At 46.6% G+C, this 15,548-nt stretch overlaps 1 protein-coding gene across 7 annotated transcripts in view; it reads right to left on the bottom strand.

Moving 5' to 3' along the window:
• The window catches only part of LOC138300721 (WASH complex subunit 2-like), a 780,011-nt gene that overhangs the window by 347,754 nt on the left and 416,709 nt on the right, over window positions 1-15,548 (bottom strand). The gene's annotated exons all lie outside the window — the stretch shown is intronic.

Here is a 15,548-nt window from a genome sequence, read left to right as displayed (position 1 = left end):
ACAAGACCAGTATACAAGAAATAGATACATATTTAAGCAAAATGCTTAATATAAATAAATCTGATATGCATGGTAGTATTTGAGAGGAGATACAGTAAGTCAAGTAGACGGTCTTCAGTTGTGGGGTCCATGATTATGCATAAGAGTAACCTTTCTAGGCATGCCTCTCATATGCACAGCAACAATAAGACAGTATCTGTGATGTTAATAAGAAGTGACCTCTTTACAATTATACAAATATGCCACTTACTTACCTTCAGTAACCCTATTTTGGTAGCTACTCTATCTAATCGTAGATTCTTCAACTTTAGAATATCCTCAGAAACCAGCTTGAATCCTGAAGATTTTTCATCATAACCCTGATCGCTAGTAGGTGGGGTTGTGAGGCTCTGCGTCGACCTCATTCAACCACAGAAGTGACTATTGGAGTCGTATTTAAGCAGCACGCAACTTCATTGGTCAGTTTCTTTCTTGACACTGTCCAAGTCCTTGGACGTGGAGTCTAAAAACAAATTATATGTGCTAGAGTGCAGATCTTTAAAGTGGGACAATTTCCGATGGAAAAGATGCAACTTCACAGAACAAAGCGGTAGGACGGTGGTGAGGAATCTGCTGTCAGAGTATCCATCAGAAAGAGCATTACTGAAGCTGAATAACTTGTTCTTCTGATAGATACTTCTAAACACAGATTCCTCAGTTCAGAATAGATGCCAAAAGCAGTAACTCATTCCAACATCCCTGCCCACACCAAGTCGTTGGTCAATGGAATGGCTCAAATCAAAAGGTTTTACAGGACACACAGGGCAAGATACCTTTTCACTGAACCTGGATGTCAAGGCAGTAGTGTGTTGAAGTATGCACTGATGCCCTCGTAGCGGACTAACAAATATCTAGTTCAGGCATGCCTATGTCAATGCAGTGGTAGCAGCCTTGAACCTGGTGAAATAGGCTCTCAGTCTTCTAAAGGCTGCTTCTTGGCTAATGTGCAGCAGCTCTTAATGAATAGTACTGTCCATCAAGGCAAATTATTTTTTCTGCACTACTATGCCTTTCTTTGCCATAGAGAACCCCATGAACAGCTGATTTTCGACCCCATTGTCTCTGCTGCAATCAATGTAAAAACTCAGTGCTCTTTTGGCTTCAAACAATAGAGCCTCTCTCCTTATGCTCAAAGGTGTGAGGTGGAGCAAAGAGCATCAGAAGTGTATGATGGACTGTCCAACATGAACGGAAGTCACAAACTTTGGTAGAAAAGCCACACTAGTCTTCTGCACTGGTTTGTCCTGAAAGAAAATGGTGTAGGGCAGCTCAACTGAAACAGGTTGAATCTCACTCACATGAAATTATCACAGTGAGAAAGACTGTTTTCAGAGTCAGAAGATGTAGGTGGCCTGCCTGGTTTGTAGTGGGTACCTTGGGTACTTACACCTTACACCAGGTCAAGCTATCCCTTATTAGTGAAATGTAGTAGTGTTGTAACAGCTTAGGCTGATAGAGGTAGCTATAGCAGAGCAGCTTAGGCTGAACTAGGAGACATGTAAAGCTCCTGCAATACCACTTATAGCCACACAGTACTTATACTCAAGTAAAGACAATACTCAGTGCTAGCAAAATAAAGGTAGTTTATTTGGGTGAAACAGTACCAAAAATATCTTAGAGGCAATACTCGTTCTGGAGGTAAGTAATATACACAATGTATACACTAGACACCAAAATAAGGTACGTAATGAGACATAGGATAGTGCAAACAATAGGAAATGCTATGGAATGCAATGGGAGAAAATAGATCTAGAGCAACACAAACCATATACTAAGAAAGTGGAATGTGAATCACAAATTCCACCCTAGACAAGTGCAGTGTGTGCAGAATTGATGGGAGAGTAAGAATACAGTAAAGGTAAGTAAATTACCCCACCCCAGAGCCCAGAAAAGCAGGAGTAAAGTACTGCACGTTTCCTTAGGACAAACTACAAATCGTGATTAGAGTTACTGCAAGAACCAAGCAAGACTACTAACAACAAATGGTGGATTCCTGGACCTGAAGACCTGCAAAAGAAGGAGACCAAGTCCAGAAGTCGAGAGAAGTTCCAGGAAGGAAAGGAGCCCCTGCCAACCCAGAAGAGGGCGCAAAACAAGAGTCCCCGGTTAGACGAAGACTACAGAAATACACCCTAGGAAGATGTCTGCGGGTTCCTGCGTGATGCACTGGATGTCCACGGACAGACGTTGGATGCAGGTGAGTTTTGGTGCTGCATTCCTCCAACAAGCCTTGGTTCGGGCAAAGTCGCATTTGCCTCAAGTAGGCACTATCTGGACCCAGGAGGGACCTGGGAGTTTCAACTCTGTGCGAGGAGGAAGAGGGGGCTCTCAGCACTTCGGAGAGCCCTCAGAGCACCAGATAGCACCCACTGGAGTCCCAGGACACGGGGACAAAGGAAGTGCCAAATGCAGTTAGTGCAGTACTACAAAGGAAGGTCCCACACCGATGGAGAACAACTCAGCAAGTTGAGTGTTGCAGGATAGAGTGCTGGGTACCTGGGCTAGGCTAGGCTGTGCACGAAGGACTTTTGCAAATAGTGCACAGAGGCCTCAGGAGGTGAAGAAGATGCAGTGCACAGGGGTACTGTCGTTCTCAGGGAGGGCAAGGTCTTACCTCCTCCAAACTGGGACAGCAGGACCTCAGGACAGTCTGTGTCGATAAGGACCACCCTCTGTGATCCAAGGAGCATGTTCGGCGCCTACAGAGGAGTCCAAGAGAACCGGTCGTCGACTTAGAAGGTGACCTGCTTCAGCAGGGGAGTGATGTAGGAGGCTGGCCTGGTTTGTAGTGGGTACCTTGGGTACTTACACCTCATACCAGGTCCAGTTATCCCTTATTAGTGAAGTAGTAGTGTTCTAGCAGCTTAGGCTGATAGAGGTAGCTATAGCAGAGCAGCTTAGGCTGAACTAAGAGACATGCAAAGCTCATGCAATACCACTTATAGTTACACAGTACTTATACACAAGTAAAGACAATACTCAGTGTTACCAAAAATAAAGGTATTTATTTGAGTGACACTACCAAAAATACATTAGAGACAATACTCCTTCTGGAGGTAATATAGGAGGCTGGCCTGGCTTGTAGTGGGTACTAGAGGTACTTACACCTTGTGCCAGGTCCAGTTATCCCTTATTAGTGTAGAAGAGGTGTTTCTAGCAGCATAGGCTGATAGAAGGTAGCCATGGAAAAGCAGCTTAGGCTGAACTAGGAGACATGTAAAGCTCCTACTATACCACTGGTGTCATATGCACAATATCATAGGAAAACACAATACACAGAAGTACCACAAATAAAGGTACTTTATTTTTATGACAATATGCCAAAAGTATCTCAGTGAGTACCCTCAGTATGAGGATAAGTTATATACACAAGATTTATGTACACAAACCAAAATTATGCAAGTAATAGCAAGAAAAGTAATGCAAGCAGTGTAAAGTTACAATAGATTGCAATAGGAGCACATAGGTAAAGGGACAACACAAACCATATACTCCAAAAGTGGAATGCGAACCACGAATGGACCCCAAACCTATGTGAGCTTGTAGAGGGTTGCTGGGACTGTAAGAAAACAGTGAGGGTTAGAAAGATAGCCCACCCCAAGACCCTGAAAGGTAGGTGTAAAGTGCACCTACTACCCCCAGAGAGCACAGAAGTCGTGATAGGGGGATTCTGCAGGAAGAACACACACCAGCAATGCAAAAACAGTGGATTTCTGGACCTGAGTACCTGCAAGACAAGGGGACCAAGTCCAATAGTTGCGACACTGTCGAGAGTGGGCAGGAGCCCAGGAAATGCCAGCTGAGGGTGCAAGGAAGCTGCCACCTGTTGGAAGAAGCTTGGAGTTCTGCAAGAAAGAAGAGGACTAGGAACTTCCCCTTTGGAGGATGGATGTCCCACGTCGCAATGAAGCTTGCAGAGGGGTTCCCACGCAGAAAGACCGCAAACAAGCCTTGCTAGCTGCAAGGGTCGCGGCAGAAGTTTTTGGGTGCTGCTGTGGCCCAGGATGGACCAGGATGTCGCCAATTGGAGGAGGAGACAGAGGGGGAGCCCAGCAACGTAGGAAGCCCTCACAGAAGCAGGCAGCACCCGCAAAAGTACCTGAACAGGCACTTGGAAGAAAAGTGAACCGGAGTCCATGCGAAGTCACAAAAGGGAGTCCCACGATGCCGGAGGACAACTCAGAAGGTTGTGCACTGCAGGTTAGAGTGTCGGGGACCCAGGCTTGGCTGTGCACAAAGGAAATCCTGGAAGAGTGCACAGGAGCCGGAGCAGCTGCAAATCACGCGGTACCCAGCAATGCAGTCTAGCATGGGGAGGCAAGGACTTACCTCCACCAAACTTGGACTGAAGAGTCACTGGACTGTGGGAGTAACTTGGACAGAGTTGCTGAGTTCTAGGGACCACGCTCGTCGCGCTGAGAGGGGACCCAGAGCACCAGTGATGCAGTCTTTTGGTGCCTGCGGTTGCAGGGGGAAGATTCCGTCGACCTACGGGAGATTTCTTCAGAGCTCCTGGTGCAGAGAGGAGGCAGGCTACCCCCAGAGCATGCACCACCTGGAAACAGTCGAGAAAGCTGGCAGGATGAAGCGATAGAAGGTTGCTTGTAGTCGTCTTGCTACTTTGTTGCGGTTTTGCAGGCGTCCTGAGCAGTCAGCGGTCGATCCTTTGGCAGAAGGTGGAGAGGGAGATGCAGAGGAACTCTGATGAGCTCTTGCATTCGTTATCTGGTGAGATCCCCAAAGCAGAGACCCTAAATAGCCAGAAAAGGAGGTTTGGCTACCTGGGAAGGAGGATGGGCTAGTAACACAGGTTAGAGCCTATCAGAAGGAGTCTCTGACGTAACCTGCTGGCACTGGCCACTCAGAGCAGTCCAGTGTGCCAAAAACACCTCTGTTTCCAAGATGGCAGAGGTCTGGGACACACTGGAGGAGCTCTGGGCACCTCCCCTGGGAGGTGCATTTCAGGGGAGTGGTCACTCCCCTTTCCTTTGTCCAGTTTCACGCCAGAGCAGGGCTGGGGGATCCCTCAACCGGTGTAGACTGGCTTATGCAGAGATGGGCACCATCTGTGCCCATCAAAGCATTTCCAGAGGCTGGGGGAGGCTACTCCTCCCCAGCCTTCACACCTATTTCCAAAGGGAGAGGTTGTTACACCCTCTCTCAGAGGAAGTCCTTTGTTCTTCCTTTCTGGGCCAGGGCTGCTTGGACCCCAGGAGGGCAGAAACCTGTCTGAGGGGTTGGCAGCAGCAGCAGCTGCAGTGGAGACCCCGGAAAGGCAGTTTGGCAGTACCCGGGTTCTGTGCTAGAGACCCGGGGGAATCATAGAATTGTCCCCCCAATGCCAGAATGGCATTGGGGGGGACAATTCCATCATCTTAGACATGTTACATGGCCATGTTCGGAGTTACCATTGTGACGCTGTATAAAGGTAGTGACCTATGTACAGTGCACACGTGTAATGGTGACCCCGCACTCACAAAGTCCGGGGAATTTGCCCTGAACGATGTGGGGGCACCTTGGCTAGTGCCAGGGTGCCCACACACTAAGTAACTTTGCACCCAACCTTCACCAGGTGAAGGTTAGACATATAGGTGACTTATAAGTTACTTAAGTGCAGTGGTAAATGGCTGTGAAATAATGTGGATTTTATTTCACTCAGGCTGCACTGGCAGGCCTGTGTAAGATTTGTCAGTGCTCCCTATGGGTGGCAAAAGAAATGCTGCAGCCCATAGGGATCTCCTGGAACCCCAATACCCTGGGTACCTCAGTACCATATACTAGGGAATTATATGGGTGTACCAGTATGCCAATGTGAATTAGTAAATTTTGTCACTAGCCGGTTAGTGACAAATTTGGAAAGCAGAGAGAGAGTAACCCCTGTGGTTCTGGTTAGCAGAGCCTCAGTGAGACAGTTAGGCATCACATAGGGAACACATACAGGGCACATACATATGAGCACTGGGGCCCTGCCTGGCAGGGTCCCAGTGACACATAGACTAAAACAACATTTATACAGTGAAATATGGGGGTAACGTGTCAGGCAAGATGGTACTTTCCTACAGGTAAGTATTATACACAATACAGTACATACACTAGACACCAATATCAGACAAACAAATAGTCATAGAACAATGCAAACAGTAGGAAATCTCATAGAACGCAATGGGAGAACATAGGTCTAGGGGAACTATATACTAAAAAAGTGGAATGTGAATCACGAATTCCCCCTACACAAGTTTAGTGTGTGCAGAATCACTGGGAGAGTAAGAATATAGTAAAGGTAACTAAATTACCCCACCCAAGAGCCCAGAAAAGCAGGAGTAAAGTACTGAAAGTTTCCTTAGGACACACTACACCTCGTTTTAGGGATTTTGCAGCAGCCAACCAAGTCTGCAAAGAACAACTGCTGGATTATTGGACCTGAAGACCTGCAAATGAAGAGGACCAAGTCCAGAAGTCGAAAGAAGTTCCAGGCAGTACAGGAGCCCCTGCCAACCCAGAAGAGGGTGCAAAAGAAGAGTCCCTGGTTAGTTGAAGACTGCATAAATGCACCCTAGGAAGATGCCAGCGGGTTCCTGCATGATGCAAAAGATGTCCCACGGCGTGAAGATTGTTGCAGACGAAATTTCATGTTGGAAGGCACCAACAAGCCTTGGCTACGGCAAAAGTGCATTTTTAATCAAAATGGCGCTGGATGGACCCAGGAGGCCTCAACTCTGTGTGAGGAGGAAGAGGGGGCTCTTAGCACTTCAGAGAGCCCTCAGGATGCCAGCCACCACCCCCAGAAGCCGCAGGATCCAGGTTCAAAGGAGGTGCAATACGCGGTTGATGCAGCACAACAAAAGAAGGTCCCACGCCGCTGGAGAACTCAGCCAAGTGAGCGTCGCAGGGTGGAGTGCTGGGGACCTGGGCCAGGCTGTGCACGAAGGAATTTTGCAAAGAGGGCACAGAGGCCTCAAGAGGCGAAAAAGACACAAGACACAAAACACAGGGGTATTGTTGTTCTCTGGGAAGGCAAGTGATCAGTATAGGGAAAGGTGCGGAAGACATTGTGACGCGAAGGGTTAATTAGCTTGAGCAGTGCAGATGAGCGTAATACCTGCTGAAACCCCCTGAACAACTTGGAAAAGTTCATGATATTATTTTCAAGCTTGTTTGTGCAGAAGACTCCGTCTCAACCTTGAGAATGAGAGTACAGGGAGAAGATGGAATGAAAACAAAGGCTGGGGAAGGGCAGAGCAGCCAAGTGCTGATAACATAGCTAGAAAATGCCAGAAAGAGATAGAATCCAAGCTTCAAGTTATTTAAGCACTGAAGTGTGGGTGAGGGATTTGAAGCTCGCAGATGGAGTTGTGAAAGCTGCCATGGCCCAGCGTTGCCTCCCTGTTTTGCTGACCGTGATGCTTGAGGGGGAGAGAGGTCCAAGCAGGCGGTAGAGGGCTTCCACACAGGGATGAAAGGCCTTTGTTTCTCTGCTCTATTATTATGATTGATTATTTATGCTTGCACGGTGTTTATAATCTGAAGTATTCAGCTCGTTTATATTTTGCTTTCTAAACATCGTAGTGTGAGCCTGCTGCAGTAACTGAAACATGCATTTTGGTGTGCAGTAACTCAAAGCTTATCTGAAGTATTCAGCTCGTTTATATTTTGCTTCCTGAACAACGTAGTGTGAGCCTGCTGCAGTAATTATAACATGCATTTTGGTGTGCTGTAAATCAAAGCTTACCTGAAGTAGTCAACTCATTTATATTGTGCTTCCTGAACATCGTAGTGTGTTGCATTTTGGTATACAGTTAATCAAAGCTTATATCCGTCAATTAACTCTTTGCTTATATATATGCATAGATGCTCTTTGCAGTGTACTTATATATAAATAGATGCTTTTCATTGCTATTCTTATTCTACTATTGTTAATGTGCTAAATGCATACATTTACCTGAAATTCTAGTAAAGCTAAATTGTATTTATAATTGGCGTGTGGTCCTTCATTGAGTGTCCTTATTGACTTATACCGAACAGGTGTCAAACAGTCACCTGGATAAGACAGCAAGGTGTTACCTCCTTCAAACTGCGTCAGCAGGACCTCAGGACAGTCTATGTCGATGATGTCCACCCTCTGCGTCCTTAGCCGCACGCTTGTCGCCATGAGAGGAGTCCCAGGATACTGGCCATCACCTTGGAAGGTGCCTGCTTGGAGCAGGGCAGTGACTCCGTCACTCCACGGGAGATTTCTTCGGTCCTTCTGGTGCAGGATGAAGACAGGGAGTCCCCAGAGCATGCACACCGTGGAAACTGTTGCAGTTGCTGACTTGGAGCGGAGGTTGCTGAAGAAAAGTGTCTCTTGCAGACACTTTGTTACAGTTACAGCGTTTCTTGGTGCAGGCTGTGGTTGATCCAAGGTCAGAGGATGCTGAAGTTGTTGCAGAGGATTCCTGAAGGAAACTTGCAAGCAGAATCTGAAGAGAACCCACAAGAGAGACCCTAAATAGCCCTGAGAAGGGGATTGGCTACCTTATCAGTTATGGACCTATCAGGAGGGGTCTCTGACATCACCTGCTGGCACTGGCCACTCAGAGCCCTCCAGAATGCCCCCACACCTTGCAAAGCAAGATGGCTGAAGTCTGGGACACACTGGAGGAGCTCTGGGCACCACCCCTGGGGTGGTGATGGACAGGGGAGTGGTCACTCCCCTTTCCTTTGTCCAGTTTCCCACCAGAGCAGGGGATAAGGGTTCCCTGATCTGGTGTAGACTGGTTTATGCAAGGAGGGCACCATCTGTGCCCTTCAAAGCATTTCCAGAGGCGGGGAGAGGCTACCCCTCCCCAGCCTGCAACACCTATTTCCATAGAGAGGGTGTAACACCCTGCTCTCAGAGGAAATGCTTTGTTCTGCCTTCCTGGGACTGGGCTGCCCAGACCCCAGGAGGGCAGAACCCTGTCTGTGAGTTGGCAGCTGCTGTAGCTGCAGTGCAAGCCTCAGAGAGCTGGTTTGGCAGTACTGGGGGTCCGTGGTGGAGACCCCAGGATGCATGGAAATGCCTCCCCAATACCAGATTTGGAATGGGGGGACAATTCCATGATCTTAGACATTTTACATGGCCATATTCGGAGTTACCATTGTGAAGCTACATATAGGTATTGACCTATATGTAGTGCACACGTGTAATGACGTCCCCGCACTCACAAAGTCCGGGGAAATGGCCCTGAGTTATGTGGGGGGCATCTCTGCTAGTGCAAGGGTGCCCTCACACTTAGTAACTTTGCACCTAACCTTCAGCAAGTGAAGGTTAGACATATAGGTGACTTGTAAGTTACTTAAGTGCAGTGAAGAGGTCTGTGAAATAGTGTGTGCACTATTTCAAGCAGGCTGCAGTGGCAATCCTGTGTAAGGGTTTGTCTGAGCTCCCTATGGGTGGAAAAGAAATGCTGCAGCCCATAAGGATCTCCGGGAACCCCAATGCCCTAGGTACAATATACTAGGGACTTATAAGGGGGGTCCAGTATGCCAAATGAAATTGGTAAATGAAGTCACCAGCCTGTTGTGACAAATTTAAAAGCAGAGAGAGCATAAGCACTGAAGTTCTGGTTAGCAGAGCCTTAATGACACAGTTAAGCACTACTGACAACACACACATTAGGCCACAAACTATAAGCACTGGGGTCCTTGCTAGCAGGATCCCAGTGAAACAGGCAAACACACTGAGATATAGGTTTTTATCTATGAGCACTGGGGTCCTGGCTAGCAGGATCCCAGTGACACAGTAAAAACACACTGACCCACACGCACAAACAGGCCAAAAGTGGGGGTAACCATGCTAGAAAGAGGCTACTTTCTCACAGGAGAAACAGAGGGCAGTTGTCTATTTGCTAAAAATGGAAGTATTTAAGTAAAGAAAGGACCAAATGAGGATCCCACTGTGGCATCACAAAGGATTTAGTAGGAAACATATGAATTAACCCTTCAAGAAAATAAATACAATGTAGTGATTTAAACAAGGATGGCTGGTCCAGTAAGTGCAAAAAGGCTCACAAATAGCCTTCAACAATGCCCACTGCAAGTTCTTGCTGGGACAAAGAAAAAATAAATAATACATACAACAGTTTGACCTGCAGCTGGCCCTTACTACGGGTGCCACACCGAGCCACAAACCTGTACCAGCCTAAACAGATTTTGTAGAAGGATGCCTGGCTGAAAGAATGATATTGACTACGTCAGGAGAGAGAGTGCAGTCAACTGACACCGCTCATCCTCTACGCCTGGAAATGTAGAATATACAGGCCCAGATGCAGAATCCTGCCCTGTTACAGCAAAATAAGATCCTCCCGAAGCAGGAGCCTGATCAAAGGACAGATGCTCTTGCCCAGAGGTTCCAGGAAGCACACACTACAATCTGGACCCACAAGGATGACTTGGGTCTGGTCATTTCTGATCTTCAGAACTCGAGGCAGGAGAGGTAGCAGCGGGAAGGAATCTAAGAGTCCTGACTTTTTGAAAACTCCAATGCTGACTTTGTGTGTTCTAGGTATTGTTGAAAAGATCAAGCTAGGGTTCTACCCATGGTTGGAAGATGCCCTGTCCCACTTCTGAGTATAACTACCACTAGTGATCGACGAGGTGTTGCTGGCTGAGTTTATCTACCTTGCCGTTTAAACATATCCCCAGTTGCTGCAAGATCAGGGAAGATTCAGCTGAGTCCAAAGGTGCAGGCCCTCCAGGCCTCGGGCCCAGCATCTACCACTAGTAAACCCCCCCCTTCCCCACGCTTGTTGCAATACCACATGGCAGAGGTGTTATTCATGAGGACCTGAACCAGACTCCCCTTGGATTGATGAAAACTTTCAACACCAAGCAAATGGCCAGCAACTGCAACAGAATGACGTGGAGACAGGTCTCCACCTGAGATCAGAGTCCTCAGATCTTCACCTCCACCAGATGACATCCCCAACTCACCAGTGTTACATCTGTCACCATCATTAGCTCTGGGCTGGGTAGAGGGAGGGGTCTGCAGCTGGTACAACTGCGGTCCAATAGTGACCACTTGAGATCTTTTGCAGTCTCCTCTGAAACCTGGACGGAATCTGACAGGTTCCCTTGGTACTGGTCCCACTAAGACCTCAGATCTCACTGCAGAGCCAGCACATATCATCTGGCATAGATGACGAGCAGGACCCAGGAAGCCAATAAGCCAAGAAACCTCAGAACGACCCTCACTGAGATCTAGGACCAAGGTTGAAACATTGGCATTATAGCTGAATGTCCTTGACTCCTTGATCAGGAAGGGAAGGCCGATAATGCCCTGCATCCAGAATAGCTCTGAAAAAAAGGGAACTTCTGCAAAGGAGTCAGGTGGGACTTTGGCTCATTGATAGTGAACCCAAACAATGTCAAGAGGTTCCACATTTTCTGTGCATGGTCCACGACTGACTGTGGCAAGCCGCCTTCAACAGCAGGTAATCAAGGTAAGGAAGACTGGTATGCAACCACTGCAATCACCTTTGGGAATACTCAAAGGGCACTGGTGAGGCCAAAGATAAGCACAGCAAACTAAAAGTGTTCATGCCCATATTTGAACCACACGTACAACATGGAACTAGGCTTCCTGCAGGTCCAATCCAACCATCCAATCTCCTGTATGGATGGCTGAAAGAATATGGACCAGCGTGAGAATCTTGACTTTGTCCTTCTCAGGAGGTAATTTAGAGTTCACAGATCTAAAATAGGATGAAGGCTTCTGATATTTTTCAGCACTAGGAAGTAGCAGCAGTAACATTCAGTTCTTATTTCGAAGGCCAAGACTAACTCAACAGTTCCTTTTGCCAAAACCTGTACTTCCTTTTGGACATGGCCCTTTTTGCAGGATTATCACTAAACGTTTTGCCTTCTTCCTCTTCTGACCTGCTTTTCTTGGCTTTAGGACTCTGAACACTTTACCGCTGCTAACTAGTGCTAAAGTGCACATGCTCTCTGTCTAAAATATATTGGTGATTGGTTTCTCCATGATTGGCTTATTTGATTTACTAGTAAGTCCCTACTATAGTGCACCAAGTGTGCCCATGACCTGTAAATCAAATGCTACTAGTGGGCCTGCAGTACCGATTGTACCACCTATATGAGTAGTCCTGCAAACATGTCTCAGGCCTGCCACCGCAGTGCCTGTTTGTGAAGCTTTAAACTGTCATTTCGACCTAGTAAGTGTACCCACTTGCCAGGCCTAAACGTTCCCTTTTACTACATGTACATCATTCCTAAAGTAGGCTCCAGGCAGCCCCATGGGCAGGGTTGCAGTATATCTAAAAGGTAGGACATGTACTTGTATGTTTTACATGTCCTGATAGTAAAACACTGTTAAATTTGTTTTTCACTATTGCAAGGCTTCTCTCTCCTATAGGGTAACATGAGGATTGCCTTGAAATATATGTTAAGTGTAATTTCCCATTGGGAGCAGATCCTGATGTGGATTTTGGGGTCTCTGAACTCACAATTTAAAAATACAACTTTTAGTGAAGTTGGTTTTTGAATTGCATGTTTCCAAATGCCACTTTCTGAAAGTTGTCATTTGTTGCTTAACCATTCTGTGCCTCTGCTTGCGGAATATATATGCCATAGTCAGGATGACAGGCTGTTTGTGTGTTAACTCTAGACAATCACACAAAGGGAGATGAGGTGTGCCTTTCATATCCTGATGGCCCATCAGCTTGCTGCTTCTGTCCTGGCAGTGAAAGGACTGGACTTGGCTATCTACATCTTGCTTTCCAAGGTTCTCCAAGGGCTTGAACTGAACTTGCTTCCTGTTAAGAAGTCTCAGGGACATCAAAGACTTCCTCTACCAGTGCCTGGGCTCTTCTGCTGAGAGTCCTGACTTGCCAGGTGGTGTCAACTCCAGTCGTTGGGCCCTTGGAAGTGTAAGCTGGTGACCTAAAGGAGAATACCCGTGCACTGACATGTTGCAGCTGAAAAATCAACACAGCCTGTCCCACAGATGGAAAATCAATGCAGAGCCTGTCTCGCGGCTGCAGAATCGATGCACCGCCTGTTTCGATGTGGCTCCATCAACACAGCACGTCTGGATTTTCAATGCATCGTTCCCAGGGCGTCAATTTCTCATTGATTCTGCACCACAGTCAGGAACAGAGGCTGCGTGTCCAGAAATCAATGCATTGTCTTTTCTTGTGAAGAAAGAATTGACACATCACCTTCCCTTCACAATAAGGAACCAATGCATTGCTTTGCTTTTCAGTGCCTCACCTCTCTTGCAACCCGAATAGTCTTACTTTTTGATGCATCCCAGGTACTTTGTGCTAAAAAGATACAACCATTGGTTCCTATGAATTAGGACTAATTTAAACCTTTAAAATGTGATATCTTGTGTATATTTGTGGATTTTAGTTGCTTTGGTCTTGTTTTAATTAGATAAATATTGGCTATTTTTCTAAACTGGTGTGGAGTACTTTTGTGGTGTTTTCACTGTGTTACTGTGTGCGTGTACAAACACTTTACACATTCCCTCCGAGATAAGCCGGACTGCTTGTGCCAAGTTACCAAGGGGGTGAGCAAGGGTTATCTTAGCTGTGTGTCTCCCTTACCCTGACTAGAGTGAGGGTCCCTACTTGGACAGGATGCAAACCATTGCCAACTTGAGACCCGATTTCTAACACTTCTTAAAGCGAAATGGACAAGTTCTCCACTGAAAGCTGCTCTGATGTGAGTGGAAGATGTGCTGAGTCGGAAAAGAGTCTGAATCCCACATGCTGGCCGTCTGCTGCAAACTAAAGCAGATTGGAGGCTGCCGCCAGAAGTGTGTGTAGAATGGGAGGTTTGGTGTTACTGCAGGCCCAGACTTTGTCTCCTGGATTCCCAAACCAGAACAGACAGAGGTGAAAGCTGCTGAGGGGTGGCAGACGACAAGTTCCATGCTGAGTTGTGCTACGTCAACGCCAACCCCAATCCATGACCTCAGAGGGAAATACTGCATCACAAATGTGGCGGATATCCCATCTGCTGTATTACGATCCCATTATCTCCTATGGGGATCGTAATACGGTGAACAGGATTTCCGTCACGTTTGTGCAGAGTATTCCCCCCGCCAAGAACTAAGTCAGGCCCTTCTACTCATGAAGAATGACTAGTCTGCCTCGTGTTACCTGCTTCTTGTATTTTTACTTCATTGCACTTGGAACGCATATATGAATGTTTTTTAATAGTGGATTTATTCTCATTTATACCTGGGAACGAGGCAACATTTTTCATTTCTAAAGTCTTCATTGTGTAACTTTGGGTTCAAATATCTGTTTTAGTGTGTTGAATTTCGTTCCTGACCATGTGTTACTGCTCTTCATTATTTAGCAAGAGCATCAGAATGCCTTTTTTGCATGAGTAATCTCATCAAAGGAGACTCTTTCTTCTATGCCATTGCCTTTTTGTATACAGTTCTAACTCTAGTGCACGTAAATTCTTAACTGTAGGAGACTGCTGAGAGTTTCTACTTTACAAATAAGTGCATTCTCTGGCCACTGCTCTTTTACACTCTTTAATGTTAGCCAAAGCTGTAAACTCTGGCTGTGTTACTGTTCCCGTTTGCTTCAATAAAGGCAGTTAATACTGTTACAGCTTCAGTGTACCTACAGTGAAAACTTATTACTTTGGAAGGATAACTGTAACAGCACATTCTTTTTTTTATTAAACAGTTTTCATTAACATTTATCGGTGAAGAAACAGTGATATAAGCAATTCGAATCACAAATAGGCTCAAGGAATAAACCAGGTGCTTTAGCCCCCCCCCCCCCTCGCCCCAATGGTAATCATATCAATGTTCAACAGAAGGTGGAGCTCCATTCCAAATAGAACTCAAACATTCCCACCCGGAATAAGCGCCAAAGCGTAGTCATATGTGATATCACATACAGAAAAAGAGAAAAAAAAGAAAGAAGAAAAACCACAATGCAAACAAATTATGTGTCCCTTCTCCTACAGCTCATTGTATAAAGTCTGAGACTATAACAGAAAAAGGCACTGGGTTCATCTGCCCCTCAGTTGCCACACATCCAATCCCCTCCCCAGTGTCCCTCCCCATGGACTGATTATTACACATGGAAAAGGTGCAGAGCCCTAAGACGCCGGCTACATGCTGAGAGCGGTATGCCTCTAGAATGGAACCTCACCAGAGGGTCCCAAATATAGTCAAAGCTCCTCCTAGAGTTGTCCAGTTTATCAGATAAGCGCTCCATAGCGAGCCTGCGCCACAGTCTAGCGTACCACAATGCTATTGGGTGGTTCTGTTTACTTCCAATATGACGCTAGTACTGTCTTCGCTGCACCCAGTGCCAGCGAAAGAATAGAGGGTCGCCCTGTGTTTGGTGGTTCAGTTCCGGAGCACGCAGGCCCAATAAAATATGTGCTGGTGAGGCCAGGACGGGGTAGCCCAAAATCTCTTTTAGATGTGACAGAATTTCATTCCAGTATGAGCGGATCATGGGACAATCCCACCATATATGCCTAAAATCTATCAG

Source organism: Pleurodeles waltl, chromosome 6 (genome assembly GCF_031143425.1).
Source record: "Pleurodeles waltl isolate 20211129_DDA chromosome 6, aPleWal1.hap1.20221129, whole genome shotgun sequence".
In the NCBI taxonomy this organism is placed as follows: Eukaryota; Metazoa; Chordata; class Amphibia; order Caudata; family Salamandridae; genus Pleurodeles; species Pleurodeles waltl.
This window is presented reverse-complemented; position numbering and strand designations above follow the sequence as displayed.